The sequence below is a fragment of the Astatotilapia calliptera genome, chromosome 12 (assembly GCF_964374335.1).
Source record: "Astatotilapia calliptera chromosome 12, fAstCal68.1, whole genome shotgun sequence".
Classification (NCBI taxonomy): domain Eukaryota; kingdom Metazoa; phylum Chordata; class Actinopteri; order Cichliformes; family Cichlidae; genus Astatotilapia; species Astatotilapia calliptera.
The window spans coordinates 5,160,902-5,177,081 of record NC_137433.1 but is presented as its reverse complement, the minus strand read 5'-3'; the positions used below and the strand labels follow the sequence as shown (position 1 = coordinate 5,177,081).

General features: G+C 38.6%; 1 protein-coding gene across 10 annotated transcripts in view; it reads right to left on the bottom strand.

Annotated features, from left to right (window-relative positions):
* The window catches only part of arvcfb (ARVCF delta catenin family member b), a 271,659-nt gene extending 255,970 nt beyond the window's left edge, over positions 1-15,689 (bottom strand). For 3 of the 10 annotated variants that reach the window (XM_026186588.2, XM_080308757.1, XM_026186587.2), the window contains exon 1: positions 15,255-15,685. The gene's annotated coding sequence lies outside the window, so the exon portion shown is untranslated. Of the gene's footprint in view, positions 1-15,254 lie in introns of all 10 variants that reach the window. The other 7 variants (XM_026186585.2, XM_026186586.2, XM_080308755.1 and 4 more) reach the window with 5 other exon arrangements.
* Positions 15,690-16,180: the final 491 nt, after the last annotated feature.

Sequence of the window (16,180 nt, the reverse complement as noted above, 5' to 3'; positions counted from 1 at the left end):
ACATCCACTACCCCGAACCTTTGAAACAAGACAAGATGGATCCATGCTTTCATGTTGTTCACACCAAATTCTAATCCTGTCATTTGAATATTACAGCACATATCGAGACTCATCAGATCAGGCAACATTTTTCCAATTTTCTATTGTACAAATTTGACGAGCCCTTTTGAATTGTAGCCCCAGTTTCCTGGTTTTCCTGACAGGAGTGGTACCCGGTGTAACTTTTTGATTCAAAGTTACATGTTTTGCTGATTCAAAGATGCTGTTCTGCATACTGTTGCTTTCCCCTCAGCTCAAAGCAGGATGGACATTACCCTGACCTGTGACATCGCCCAGAGAACTGCTGCTGGATATTTTCTCTTTTTCAGGTCAGTCTCTGTAAACCCTGAAGACGGCACATGGAAAAATCCCACCGGACCACCAGTTTCTGAAATATTCAGAACCTCCAACAACCAAGTCACATTCAAAGTCACATAAATCACCTTTCTTCCACATTCTGTTGTTCAGTTAAAATTTCATCTAGACCAGCGGTCTCGAACCTTTTTTGCGCCACGGACCGGTTTGTGCCCGACAATATTTTCACGGACCGGCCTTTAAGGTGTCGCGGATAAATACAACAAAATAAAACTAGTACCGGTACCGAAAAAAAGAAGATTTATTCATAACACATGTGAAAAGACCCAGGAAAACAGAGTTAACGATAAAAACGATAACAAAATAACGCAGAAAACCGATAAAAACCCTGAAAACCATGCATTTCACACCCCAGTCTCACTCTCGTGGCCCGGTACCAAATGGCCCGGGGGTTGGGGACCGCTGATCTAGACCATGACTACGTACCTAAAAGCACTGCATGTATATCTAAAGGTTGAGGATTAAAGACTTTTCCAAAGCAAACTGACAAACTCATATTGCAGAAAGTCATTGTTCCAGGCCAAGAAATTATCAATTTTTACAAAACTGATGCAACATTGTAATTTGTGAGACTTGGATGTAAAGATAGCTAGCTGCTAAGCTAAGCTAAAAGATTATTTATGCCTGTGCAGGTTAAGAAATCATTAAATTTAGAAGATATTCAGTGGGTATTTAGATTATTTTGGCAAAAAAATGATCCATTTAATTGTTGTCTTTGTAGCTCTTAGAAAATACAGCATTATTAAACTATTACAATCCTCTGTAAGGTTGATTTCATTACTTCATTTAGCTGTAATTGTGTTATTTGTGCTGTGATTTTTTTTTTGTTAAAAATTGATTAACATATTTTACCTTACCTTCCAAGGCTCAATTACGCATCCTGTGAATGCTCAGGAAAATGAAATAGTTTAGCTCAGCACAGCAGGAGAGCAAATATCAATGGAGTCGGAGAAAAAAAACCCTGATGTATCTAATACTCTAATGAGGCTCTTACATAAAAGCATGCATTTATACCCATAAAGATGTTCTGGCTCTAATCTAAAACTGCTCCTGGCTTTTTTTGTGTTTCCTTTCAAGTCCAGTTCCTCAAAGTTGGGAGAACTTCAATTTTTCATCTAAATACAGTGAAACTACCAATTATGGCAAATAGTGTCTGACATTTACTGAATAACTTAAAGTCATAGAGCAGTTGATTAGTTAGTTAACTGTCAAACTGCTACCAGTGTTATACCATTCCATTAAATTCGGAGACAGAGCTAGGATCCGCTTTGATCAGAATAGAAACTGAAAGCAGGGGGAGTGGCACCGTTCTGCCCTAATATATTAGTTTAGTTTTTATTTAAAAATCCACTGCATGCATATCTTAAAAATAACACTCTGTTATACTCTGAATTGTCCTTATACAAATGTATAATTCCCCCCAATTGTAATGTTGTTTTATAGGTCTAATATACTTATAGTATGTCATATATATTTTATAGTATTATGACTGACAATGACCTTAAAGAGGCATTTGCTTTAGGTTTTGTCTGTTTCTTTTAAATAAAGTCATAAGTCCTGGTATCCTTTCTAGGTTTTCCTCCTGCTTCCACTCTTCATGCCAAGCTAAGTTAAACTATTAACCTGTAACTGTTACACGGGCACATGCAATATTAAAGAAACTAAATTATTCATGCTCTAGTAGCATCCACTCACTGTGGAGGAAAAAAGTAGGACAAAGTGCACTCAATGGGGATTCCAAAAGGATAGTAATTGGCTCTGATAGTATAGCCCGCCAAGGACAGGTCAAGTGAGATTTGACCTCAGCTCTGACATAACTAAAATGCCAGATGGCCTATCTGATGTGCTAGACTGTTTACAACAATACTGCACGACTGCAATAAAATCTTTGCCAGTGTTTCTTACAAAGGCATCGCTTTTCAATAAATGAGACAAACTGTCTCATTTATTGAGGGTTCCATCTTTACATAGTAGAAAGCTCAAGAAAACAGGGTTTCCCAAAAATCAACAGCAGTAGACGCATTAGACAAAATAGTGACAGACAGATAGTGGGAGTATGCAAAGAATATTGGTATTTTCACTGTAAATGCTGCAGGAAAATAGAAATGAGCTTTAACCTGCTATCTCATCAAGTTCCACCAGGATGTCTCTGTGAACAGGCTACCTAATAAAGCAATTTACAGCTACTATCCAGATACCTTGTCCCACTTGAATTTACAATTTTGCTTCACACATTTAAGCTCTGGTGCAAACATTAAATAAAGACAAACCACAAACAATCTGCAGGAAAGGTTGAAGATTTGCAACTATAAAATCGCTAAACACATTCACTGCAACTGCTTTTTATGATCACTGGTATATTTTTTCTATTGACTAAAGTGTTGGATACATTTAGGAGACATCACAAAGCAGCTTGAGCTCAGCAGATTCCAGAAAACGTGTCTTGAACGTGTTTTGTATATGTTTTCAGTTTATCAGTTCAATATTACATCCTGGGAAAGACTCTCTTGACTCATCAGCAAGGAAATGGACCCAACTATTCCAACTTGCTGTGGTTTTGGAATTATTATTATTTTTTCTTTCATTTAAGAAAAAAAAAAAAAAAAAAAAAAGGAATTATTATTTTTTTATTTGTTCCTGTCTTTTTGTTTTATTATTTTTCCCTTAACTATTATTTTTCCAATATCAGATCTGATTCTTGGGGGAAGATGTTACTGGTCATCTGAGTGGTCACTGGTGATTTAAGAGGACAGTGCTTAATGTCTCATTGTCTGATGATACGCAAGTGTGCGTGTCATCAGACAATGCTTCTGTTTCATTATTTAGAAATGCCCTTCTTGTCCTATTGCTATATTGATTTCCTCTATCCATGTGGCTTTTCTACTCATAGTCTGTTCAAGAAAAAAACAACAACTCTATTATTAGCTTACACCCTTTTTTGTACACAGACTGGAAGAGGGCTCCCAGTTTAAGAGTATAGACCTGGACTGGCACATCGTCGACTCCAAGCCTGTTCCAGCTCTTATGGTGATTTTCTTTGCTACTTCCAGCTTCTTTTCAGCAAGAAAAGTGCTGCCTAGTTTTTTGTCTCCACTAACATTTGTCAACTAACACTTCCCCTGTTCCAGAGTCTATCAATATCTGTGCCTGTGCCCCAGCCAGCTAACATTCTTCCTGTTGCTGAGCCAACTTATCTTCATCTCAGACTTTTTCATGGTTGTGCTCTGGTACTATGCACAGGTCAGTCTTTCTACATGTTGTAGCTTTGTGCCATCACCACTGTGTAATGGCAAAAATATGGTCTGTGGGCTACTCTTACTTAAGTAGAAAACAGAAGTTATAAAATATAATCCACATTCTTGTAGTGACATGAAACCAAACTGCAGCTGTACATTTTATGCTGTTCTCTGATCTTTGGTTAGTTTTCCACAACCAAATTTGTGCAGTTCAACATCAGTGCAAATGGACACATCTGCTACACCATAAATTCTGCTTGAGTCAACTAACACCTTTGTCTGCTCCAGGGCTCGTGCTGCCTGATGCCTTTACTGCAACTGTGGGATTTCGGCCTGATGTTTCCAATAACCTCCCAAGGGCTCCTCTCGCTAGCATCGAGCCATCTCCATCATAGTTCCATCTTACTCACAGGACTCCTGCCAGGCCTCCCGATGGGTTCTGCCTTGGTTGCCAGCCTCCTACCAGGCCTGCAGCGGAGCTTTTTCCGCACTTCTGGTCTTGCCTATTTGCTCATCCTCTGGGTCCTCCAATTGAGTGGCTTCGCCTGTGTGCTCTGTTAGCCATACATACAGGAAACCTCCACTTCTGCTGATGTGGAGGTGCATCAGCATGAGGTCTCCAGTTTCAATGTGCTCCTTCCTTCAGGCCACCTTCCAGAACGTTCCAGTTGTTCCCAACTGACTTCCCATGCTGTCCGACTGAGTTCCCCTGTGCTCACACTGGAGCGTCCTATGTTTGCGTTCTATACCTTCGCAAACCGTTGCAATAAAGATTAAGGTTCAAGTACAACTACAGATGCAGTCAATTTATTAGGTTTTTATTTTTTTTAGTAACAAATTATGACACTATATAATAACTGACCATCGTAGTTTTTAGAGAGTAATTCTGGGACTATTGAGATTTCTAATTTGGCTGTAACTGCTAAATACATTTAAGAATCGTTCTATTTTACTTACATATAGATATATACTTCTTTTTTTTAAACCACTCCTCACTATAACTGGAAGTGTGAAGGGTACATAATTCGTTAACATATGTTTCAAGGAGTTAATTCTAACTGACAACCAACATGTTATAAAGACTAACATGAGGAGGGCTGCTGCCTTCCGTCTTCTACTGTATATTTGGTTTCAGTGTGTGGTTTGGGCTGATCGGTGCTCCTGAGTGACAGCTTCAGTGATTACAATTAAGCAGCTCTTATCCCTGGACATAATCAAGGCAGGCCAGAATGTAGAGGGTGGAGTTAATCCTCCTGTGGCACAGAGATCCAAGGCTGGGAGTGGAGTAGGGGGATGTGGCTGGTTCGCAGAGTAAGGATAGACAGAGCGATGGGAGACAGACTGATTTGGTCAGTGTCTCAGTTGGCAGCCAGCTGATAAACAGCACATTAGGGAGGGAATATAAAGATGTACAGCTATTTCAATCCACTGAGAGAGCGTGAGAGCAGGTGGAAAGGGGGGAAGGTTTTAAGAATATTGAGGAGAAGAATTTAATCATCGCTCTAAGTTAATACAGTGCCGATGAAAAACAGAGAGGGCGTAAGAAAGGCGACTGGATTATGAGCGAGTCAGCATGTTAGAGGACAGTCCTGTGGATATTACAATAACAACAAGCTGAGGTCCCAACAATTGGTTAGATTCAAACAAAAAATCTCATTTAAAACCAATTTTCACAGAAGCGTCACCATGTCTGGTAGTAGAGAGCTGCCTGCACCCACACCTGGCATTTAAGGACACGACACAACATCAGCTTGAAAAAACCCCCCACAAAAAAACATCCTACTTTATAGTATGACTCAAACTCAGCAACTGGGAACAGGATGAAAACATTTTTAATAGAAATTTAGTACAAAAACAGATTCTTGTATAGTAGTTATTGATTTTTGAAATTACTGATGGTGGTTTGCGTAAAGCATATGAAGCGGTTTTATATATACTGTTAATTACTTTATTAGCTGCAAAGTAATATATTTTTGGTATCTGTAACAGTACAGATCTCAGTGGCAGAAAGACTAGGGCTGTCACGATAATAGAATTTCAAGTTCAACACCAATACCCAGAAAAAATGTTTGATACTCAAGACAAACATTTTTTTACTAAAGTAAAAGGCACAGAACAATACTGGTTCATGCAAATATCTTCAGCTGCAGTTTATTTCCTGCATTTATTGTTGTTGTTGTTTTTTTTTATCACTTAGCATCTTATTTTTGCTGCTGCTAACCTAGAGTTAGTAAAGCAGACTCGCTGTTTCTGTCTAGCTACTGCAGCTGCTTCTCTCACCTCTGGGATTATGAGAAATATAACACTTTTTAGACACAAACAATTGTGTTGTCCTGTTAAAAATAATACAGTCTATGAATGTTACAGATAAACAGGACAGCTATCACTCACTGTCAAGCTTGAGCATTAATGTTAGCTTTTTATTATTAGCCATAGCTAATACCTTAATGATGAATGATCTCCTAAAGAGAGACAAATGACAGTAGGTCCAAGGGTCTAGGGACTGAATGCCATCCTAGAGCATCTTTAGGACATTATGATAACATACAGTCACTACTGAATATAGCATTCACTGATATAGGCACACTAAGTTTCCAGCACATCTAGTTTCTATTTTCTCCAAAGTATAGAACAAAATGGTCTCGGGTTATTCTCATTTAAAGCTTTTAACAATTAAAATGGTCTGGATTTTGACCTTCTATGACTGCTTTCATTATATGTGAGCCTTTGGGTTCAGCTAAAAACGGTGCAATTCATTTAAATAATCAGAGCAAAACATGCTAATAGTGTACAACAATCCGACAGGCTGGGATTGAAAAGATCAGAACTGAAAAGAACTAGCTGGCTGTTGTTGTTGGTAATATCTACCTATCATTCTCCCAACCACCTAAGGCCCAGAGAGGCAGAGAAGGTGAAGAGACTCTTAAAAGACTTTAAAGAAATTCTTTCAGTTATCGTGGTACTTTTTCACTGAGTATAACTGTCACTGCAATAATATTCACTATATATAACTATCTAATCTTTAAAAGCACATTAGCTGTTCAACTGCAGCATTAGGAAGGACCTTATTCTATGTTTTTTACATCTTGCTAATATTAATACCATCATAAAGTCAAGTTATATTCTCCAGTATTACTTGAACATCGTGCCTTCTCTGTGTTTTTGTTGAAAGATTATATTTTATTTAACTTAAAACAATTTTTTTACAAAAAGGTCAGCATATTAAGCAATACGGGTCATATGAAGCATTACCTTTGTGGAAGAAAAGGATCTGATTATATCTGGGGATTTGCTCTCTACTTTCACAGTGTCACTTCACTAAAGGTCCCCAGAGCTGATTTTTTTTGTAGCTGCACTTTCTCAAATCACTTGACAGAAAGCCACAGGAGGGAGAATTTTGATGTTTCTGTTTTATTTCAGACCAAAGTCATTCTAAAAGCCAACCAAGTAACTGGCTGCCATCTTAGAATGACTCCTTGCAGCCATTCTGAAGCCCTACAGGAGAAGTAGGAGAGTAGAAACACCAACCAAATCCAAACAAAAGATTCTTCAAAAGTTTTTTGACTTTACAAAGCTGATTTTTCACTGCAAGTTTATTTATTATTAATCATGCACATTTCACAACATTACCGCTTTGACCCAGAGTTCTGACAGAATCAACAGCTCATCTCATGAGTACTGAACAAATGTCACGTTGATTTATGTTCTGGATACAAAAGGCAAGAAAAAGTACACTAACCTCTGTCATTACAATAATGATAATGAAGAGAGAGACATGCCTGTTACCACATGGGTGATAAATGGACGGATTCCTATATAGCACTCAAAGCTCTTTATACAACATGCCTCATTCATACAAGCAATTTTTCCTATTCTTGAGTGATTTCTATCTAACATTCATATACCGATGGATGCATCAGAAAGCAACTTGGGGTTAGTATCTTGCCCAAGGATATTTGGCATACAAACTGGAGCAGCCAAGGATTAAACCACCAACCTTTCAAATCAGTAGATGCCCTCCTCTACCTGCTGAGCTACAGCCCAAAGCTAGAGACACCCCGATCATGACCCTCTACTGTGTTCATGCTTTAGTAACGGATTGGCTGACATGTTTCCCATTAGGTTTCAGAAATCTCTGATAGATTTCTATTCAGGGTTCTTTTAGCTCCATGTCTCGTCTCTGTGTTAATATCTCTGTTCCCTTCAGAGCAACCCAGTTCTTTCTAGACAGTCAAATGTGTTTTGCCCAGGTCCTGTTGAAACAAAGCTACACTTTATTACCTTTACAAAACTTCTAAATTTAATCCCCTGACAGAGGTAATCGATACAATCCTAACAGAATTCTGTAGTCACACTGTGTTGACTCAGCCCAGACAAAGACATGAGTTATAGCCTTTGCTGGATGGGTGATGTAGAACAGGTGCCAAGTCAACAGATCAGTGCCAGGATGGGTGGCCGAGGGACTGTGGAGCTGGAAGGCCAGGGAGGTTGGAGGTGCATGTTAATCACTTCAGGAGCAGGAGGCAGAGCTCTGCAGGTGTCTGTCCCACAAAGGCCCATTCACTCCAAGTCCGGGCTGGCTTTCTTCTGACCACTCACTATTACAGACAGCTTCAGTCAGCTCACAAAACACAGCTCATGCACGATCCATCTCAGCAGAAGAAGTTATGAATCGCAGTCATCTCCGTTTCCATATGCAGCAAACACACACAGGAATCAGCCTTTGTTCTCTTTGAAATAATTCATGTGTGCTAGGATAGCGTTGCTGATAATTACCTCTCTACGTGACTCAGTCAAGAAATACTGCGTACATTTTTAACACCGCTACTACTTTATGCATTTGGCACTCAAGGATGTGAAGCACATCATTTCTGCTCCAACTGAATAGACAAACACGCAATGCCCTTTCTATATAACTCTGCTGCTCTATAATTCCCGTGCACAATCACTAATGAAATGCTACATTGACCATGAAACTATAATGAGACGAGTATAAGGCTAATGTGATTAACATAACATTGTCTCTCAATGTACAACATTGCTACAAATATGTTGACACTGATGAACAGGGTCATTTTAATACATCATGTATTTTATGTTGTTTGGAATGACACTGAAGCCAGTTCTGCAAACGCAAGGTCAAAATTTCCACAAGTCATCCCAGGAGGTTCAGGTGTTCATGTGCCTAATTTGTGAAATCATGTAATCTAAGATTGCCCTATGCGTCTGCATTCTTACATCAGAAAATAATGTGTGTGTGTGTGAAAAATCGTTTTGTCCAGACAGAAAAGGAATCCATGGTGCCCCTCTGGATAATGTTTGCAGCAGGTTTTTTATTTATTTCATTTCACGGCAGGAAAATCATACATGTAACCCATCGTATTAATAAGGACTGTGCTCCACTTAGATCCTTTTTAGAGTTAGTTTTAAAAAGTGTCTAAAAGTGGCCTAAATTAAATTAAGTGTAAGTGCAAACATACTCTGCAACCCTAATGTGTCCTGATGGCTCCTCATCAAGGACGTGACCAGAAAATATGACACTTCTGCACAACATGGTGCTTTTTTCTGGTTCCTTCCCCACTTCTACAAGTTTCATGTGACTTTGTGTTGCTGGAACAGCTCGCAGAGTTTATTGGTTCTTGGAACATTTCATTTTGCTTGCCAGCCTCCACTTAACAAAATTACTGTGGCCAGGGCCATTGAACTTCTAGCGTAAGGGACTTAAACCTCAGCCACACACACCAACACAAGGTGAGCTGGTTGCAGTTTGCTTCACACAGTTCAATCTCAATACCACTTTGGTGTTTTCATACAAGCTGGCGTCTTCCATGCAAAGTACTGGTGACCACAGCTAATAGCAAAGAAGACTGTTTTGCTTTTTCTGACCAATTTCAGCCACTAACGGAAACCTCCTGCAATCACTTGCCAACCAGTTGCAAAATGTACACTTTTCCTTAGTGACCAGTGGTTGCCACAAAGTTTCTGACCTGTCTCTAGGCAGATGTGACTGTGGCCTTATTAGTGAATTTATACTTATGAAAACTTATAACACATCTGCAATTACACTGCAAATATTTTAAAACCATAAACCCTTCTGAAACCTTCTGCAGTAACCTGAACTGCACCTCACTATAAATTTAACATCACCATCAAGTTAGCCCACACAGGTATGAATGCTGGTAACAGTGTTGGCCAGTTGTGTAGGCTATGTTGCATGTTCTACATAGATTCACAGCAAAAATGTAGTCAAGGTGTTAGAGAGTAACAAAGTCAGGCCCAGCTGGGCGCTGGCATAGAAAAGGTGATGTGTCTCAGATGTCCAGTTTTCATCTGATTACCCAAGACACATTTGGAAAATCATCGCTGCATTTAGCTTTACTTAAAGTTACAGTAGACTGGTAAGTGGATCTGGAAATGATCAGGAGGAAAGATTAAAGTCAGTAAAACCTGTTTACCTTTTCTGAAACATACGCTTTATCTCATCATAGCAGGAGAAGTAATCAGGTGCACAAATTAAACTGTTCAGTTACACCTCTGCTTTTCTTGCATTGACGGTTCATAAATGTCATGAAAAAAAAGTCTTTAAAGACCTTAAAGAATCGTCATTTGTGGTAATAATTACACTTGTGCTTTGCTGCTGAGTCAATGCAAGCTGTGAAAAGACGTCTAGGGTTTTAACAGAGTAACCAATTTATTAAAAGGCTTTCATAAAAATGTTAAGATTACCTTTAATCAGACAGAATGATGAAGTATGACACTCTGTAACTGCATACATGTTCATCTGAATCTCCAATTGTTTTTGCTGTTGATGCCCCTTAATCCCTGTTCCAATGAGACAATGTGTCCCAGCTACTGCTGGTGTGATTATAATGGCTGGCTGGATGAAGCAACATTATAATGCAACCAAAATAGATGGGTGGATATTTCATGGGTGCATTTATATTACTAAAAACTGTTAGGATAGTGTTTGCTATCTCTGACAGCACAGAAAAAGACAATAAGGTGGCACGTTGATAAAAACACTAGCTTGATTAAATGTCATAGTGGCTGAATCCTTTATTTAGAGGCTACGATAATTCCCTGATTTGACTTCATAATATGATTCCCCCTTAAGAGACTACATCTCTGCTAGTAGTATTGGTTGTCCTAGATACACAAAATGCAGGTACTATAAAATGCCCATGGTCTGTTGCAATACACTGCAACTGCTATTTCAGTGTATTGCAAAAGAAATGAATGCATGGAGACATCTTTTCTGTTGTTTACAACGCTCCTTTTGCAAGTGTTAAGATGTCTTGCAATGGTACAAAATATTGGCATGGAAATGTTAGTATCATCAGACTGTGACTAATCGTGTATCACATAAACCAACCTGCTCTGTTATGTCTGCCCCTGTGACACAGTCAGGGAGGGAAGGAGTGATGGATAGATGGAAAGTATAACATTCAAAACACGGATTCAAATTCAGACAGTGCCACTAAACTGAAACAAAGACGTCATCTGACCAGCTCACACAGTTACATTCAAATTACAAATATGCCACGGGGCTAACAGTTAAGAATACTAAGTTTTGAAGCAGCGGACGTCCTAATAAGTTAGTGCCTTACTGCATAAACTGTTCTCAAGATTAAAATGACCTCAGGTCGTGTCAGGCTCATTAGAAAAATGCCATTTTAACCTTCTGATATTTAAGTGGTGATTATAAAAAATTCAAGAAAAATTAAAAAGTTTGGTTTGGCCTCCATCGATAGGATAAAACATTTTCCTATTGCAACCATTCTAAAACATCTTTCTGCGTTTGGCACAACATGCAGTAACCCCTATAATTGTTTTTTAAGATGATTATGGCCAAATATTTGAACATTATTCCCCTCAAGACAGACAGAATACATAAATACAAGACAGTTGGCACACAGGGAAGTGTGTGATAACTTACGTAGCAAAGGGAAAAACAAAGATTTTTTAAACATTAGCATTCATTGGAAGTCTTCTTGTTTACCCCCAGTTATTGAGTATTTTTCGCTTTTCAGCACACTCATATGTGGCGCAGAGATTCTCATTCTGTCCAGAGACTGCTCACTGTGTGTGAGCTACAAATATTTTCAAAATGAGCTCCTACCTTATTACCAATCAGTCTAAAATGTATTCTGACAAAAAAAGCATCTGAGGAACTTTTAAAAATATGATTGTCATGACCTAAGTTAACCATAGCAAACAATTAAGAGGCTAAGGTCCTACACACATAACAGTCTGTGTAAAGGAGCATTTTGTTTGTACTAACTGTGCTGTAAAGTGTAGCATACACCTTCTATATAGTGATACACATCAAGCAATCTTTTGGGATGTTTCTGAATGCAGCAGCATTCTCTGTAACACAGTCTGAAATGCATAAATGAGCTAAATTCTGAGTCAGTGCAAAACTTCTGCAGAAATGTCAAAAGCCTTAAGAGAGAAAGACATCAGATGTTTATTTCTTTTCTTTCTCTTCAGACTATAAATTACTGTTTTACATAGTGCATGAGGGCTGTTATCTATACACATCCACTATGTGAGCTGGTTGACAAAGTCAGCAGTGCCTCGGGTTTGTACTACAAAGCAATTGCAACATACACAGGACATCCCTATCTTTGTTGAACAAAGACAGTGTTCCACCGATGTGGACATTAAAGTTATTCTATTCTATTCGGTTTTATTCTGTCTGGCTTCATTTACTTTAACATCTGGACTCAAGTGCAGGAGTCATTCCAACGTGATTGGTTGTCATTCAACCCAGGGTTTAACTTTCTCGCTACAAACACATTTACTTGAAAGGAGCGGTGTTAGCAGCATCTGACCAATCTCCAACACAGTACAGAGAAATCTGTGTGTGTGTGTGTGTTTGTTTGAGTACATGTTTGAGTACATGTTTGAGTGCATGTTTGTGAGGACAGAAAATTGGCATGCTGCTATACTTGTGGGGACCAGTAGTCACTTATGGGGACAAAATGCCGTCCCCACAAGTTTGAAGGCATTTTTGAGGCTCAAAATGTGGTTTTAGTGTCAGGGTCACTATTAGGTTCTGGCTAGGTTTAGGATTAGGCATTCATTTTTGATGGTTATTGTTAGGGTTAAGCATTCTGCAAATGAGATGTCCGCAGAGAGAGAGGATAAAAGTATACAACTAAAAGCACTGTATGAATGTCTGTGTACTTTTAGCACGTTGGTCAGTAATGCTGAAGGACTATGATACTTACAAAGTCTTTTTTTTTTTCAAAACCATGAAGGAAAGCCACCAAAAATACCAACTGTGTAGCAAATTTACCAGATGAGTTTTACCATTAAGACAGGAGCATATGCCAAATTATATTTGCATATTCTATTAAATTAATATTTAAATTTACATAAGACAATTTTAGCCTTGTTTTTTCAGCTACAGCCCAGGTGCTACCTAATGGTCTGAAAGCAAGTAACAAATAAAAATAAAAACAGAATTCAGATGCAGATTTAGTCTACCAGCAGATTTAACATAAACTCCACAGATGCAAACCGATTCACTGTATTTGTATAATATATTAATGGCTACAGAATAATAAATATTGTTAAACTAAATGCAACCAGCAGTGGACAAAAATGAAGGATTAAAGTTGCCTCTAAGGATCTATATTTCTTAGTGAGAGTCATCAGGGAAAGATGAAGACTATAAATCCACCAAGGTATAAGGGATCTTCCAGGAATGGTGGCAATCCTGAGTATTGACTTGTCTGTGGGCAGGGAGTTTGTATCTGTTAATCTCTTATCTTCAACATAACCTTCTTCAGCACAGGTTAGATCTGAAGAATAAGTTGCCATGGCAATGTGCCCGGTAAAAATCAAGCATAATTATTGCACTGAAAACCCAGGTTTAAACCTGAAGTTACCACTTGCTGCATAGTGCAGACCTTTGGCCTCAGATCTCACTATAGTGTCACCACTGTTTGGCTGGTCACTCCATACATATTCCTTACACAAAAGAGTGCACATAAACCACCATAATGGGTGTCTGTGTAAGCTTCCAATTAAAAGCATTTAATAATTTATATGTGTATATCCAAGTTCCACTTGAAAGACTCGGAATGCAGATCGTGTTATATCTAAGTGATAACTCACACATTAACACAAGGTGTTCCTATCCAACTGACTCCACCAGTCAGTTGGATAAAAGTTTAAATGTATATAGAAAACTCAAGGAACCCAAGTTGCTTTCACTTAGAACTTAGATAAACCTGCAGTCAGGGTTATCACAACATTTCAATGGAAATAACTAGTATTATTATAAAATTGTAATGAAAAAACCCAAGCATCAGGCAGTTTGTGAAATAGTCACAAAATATAAAGTCTTATGTTGTTAAATGGGCACAAATTTTCCATATTTTTGAGTTCTATGTGGCTATGAAGCAATGATATATTAGTAGGATACTTTGGTGTCCTATTTGGTTTAGGACAGCTGCAACAGAATGTACTGTCTTAGTCCTTGTAACATGTCATTTTGCTTGCTAGGCCTCCTTTAATTACATTACTGTTCCTTTGACCTTCTACTGGAAGTGACTTAGACAGTAAGGAAATCAGAGTCAGATGTAAACACTGATTTGTCTGAGCTGCTCACTTGCCATCCAATTGCCAAAGACACTTTTTAAAAAACAAGTGTAAACTCAGACCTAGACTGTTTGCATGATGGTTCACTGACAAAGCCTACTGATCACAGTTTTTAAGTTTTAAAAAGTACCCTCATGTTCATCTGGAAAGAAAATTATAAGGCTGTATAGTGGGTTTGTAGATGATCTGTTAATGGTCAGTGGGGCGGGGTTGCAAAATACCAATTTAACGTGCTTTCGTTCTGAATGTTGAGTGTCACAAAAAAACAGATTGGGTGACAGTTTATAAATTTCGATTTGCCACGAGGCTGAGATATAAATTAATTGCACAGTTAATTGCTTTAACAGCGCACCTCGAGGCCATCGGAAGGCTATCGAGTGTGAAAAGCCTGATCAGGATACATCAGCGTCTATTGAGAATAACTCTTTCAAAACATCCACTTCACTCGGGCGCTTGCGTGTATACAGCATTATTAACCCAACAACAGCAGCACTCCATCAGTCAGCCGCCCCTTCTCCAAATAAGGTAATTAGAGTAGAGAAACCGGAAGACTCTCCATGGAAACTCACTCACAAACAGCACGAGCGAAAAACAATAGAGCAGTGAGGATGAGATGATTGACAGCTCGTGGCGGCTCTCGCGTCCTTCGACTGCATCCATGAATGTTTACAACACGGGAGCACGCGCAGATATATTCAATTTCATCCAAACCCTCGTTGTTATAGATTTTTTTTAAGGAGCATTAAATATATCTCTTCCCACCGCGCCACCCTAAAAACGTATATTTAAACAATAAATTAGCTAAAGCTTTAACCAAATAACACCGAGTCCAGTTCATTACACTTCAGACGAGCACCTGCTCATGTCAGGAAACACAGCCCGCGGGTTATTGTGAGCTTTCCTGATGTTAATTGACATTTTTGTCACACCCGCCTCCTGCTGAGAGAACAGGATAAAACTTACGAGATAATAACAGAGCTGTTTTCTGGTTACCTCAGTTTCTCCCGGTCATCGTTGCTCCCGCAGGCGAAGTGACTCCCCGTTGTGATGAGCAGTACTCCGAGCCTCACCGCGAACGCCGTTATTTTTGCCTGCAAGTTAGCCTAGCTGCTGCAGGGAGAGCCTACTACTCTCACAACCTGCCAAATCTCTCAAACTGGAGTTGGCAGGTTGCTGTCGGCGAGTCCCTTTAGTCGCTCCACATGCAGCGGGGAAAAAATAAAAAATAATAACAAACAGTAAACCTAACCTAATGGGCTTTGAAGTTATTGGATGCACTCGAAGCGGCTAATAAATACGTTAATTAGAGACAGCGAAGTTGTATTCTAGTGTATGAAAGGCAGAGCAGCCTTTATCCCGCTCATCCACAACAGTGCTGGATGCTGTCGGTCACAGCGAGTGTCTCCGCCCCATTCAAACTACTATTGGAGGAAAATTAACCTTATTCGATTATTCATAAAAAGACTTGTTACTTTCAGTGAATTTATTCCTGTTATTACGTTTAAGTTTTTCTGTCAGTGAATTTAAAAAAAATACTATTTTGGTAAACCTTCCATTAAAATTCATAAAACTCTATATCAATTTTTAATTTAATTTAATTTATTCCATTTTATTTTATCAGTTTCATCTTGCATTTCTCTGTGGGCTTCTCCTGTCTATTGATATGACATGATTGATGTCAATACTACATCGTCAATCCCGCGGGAATACAAAAATGACGTCTACAGAATATTTTTCAAATTAAAAGTGTTCCTTATTTGGAAAAATGCTACCCTGTACTACAGTCTATGTGTTAAAACAAATGACAATATAGTTTTCAGTTATATTGTATTGTGAGGCATAATCATGTTAATAAAATAAACCCTGTTTGCCAAGCCGTTTTTCCTTAAAGAATTGTAACATAAAAACACACTTCTGAC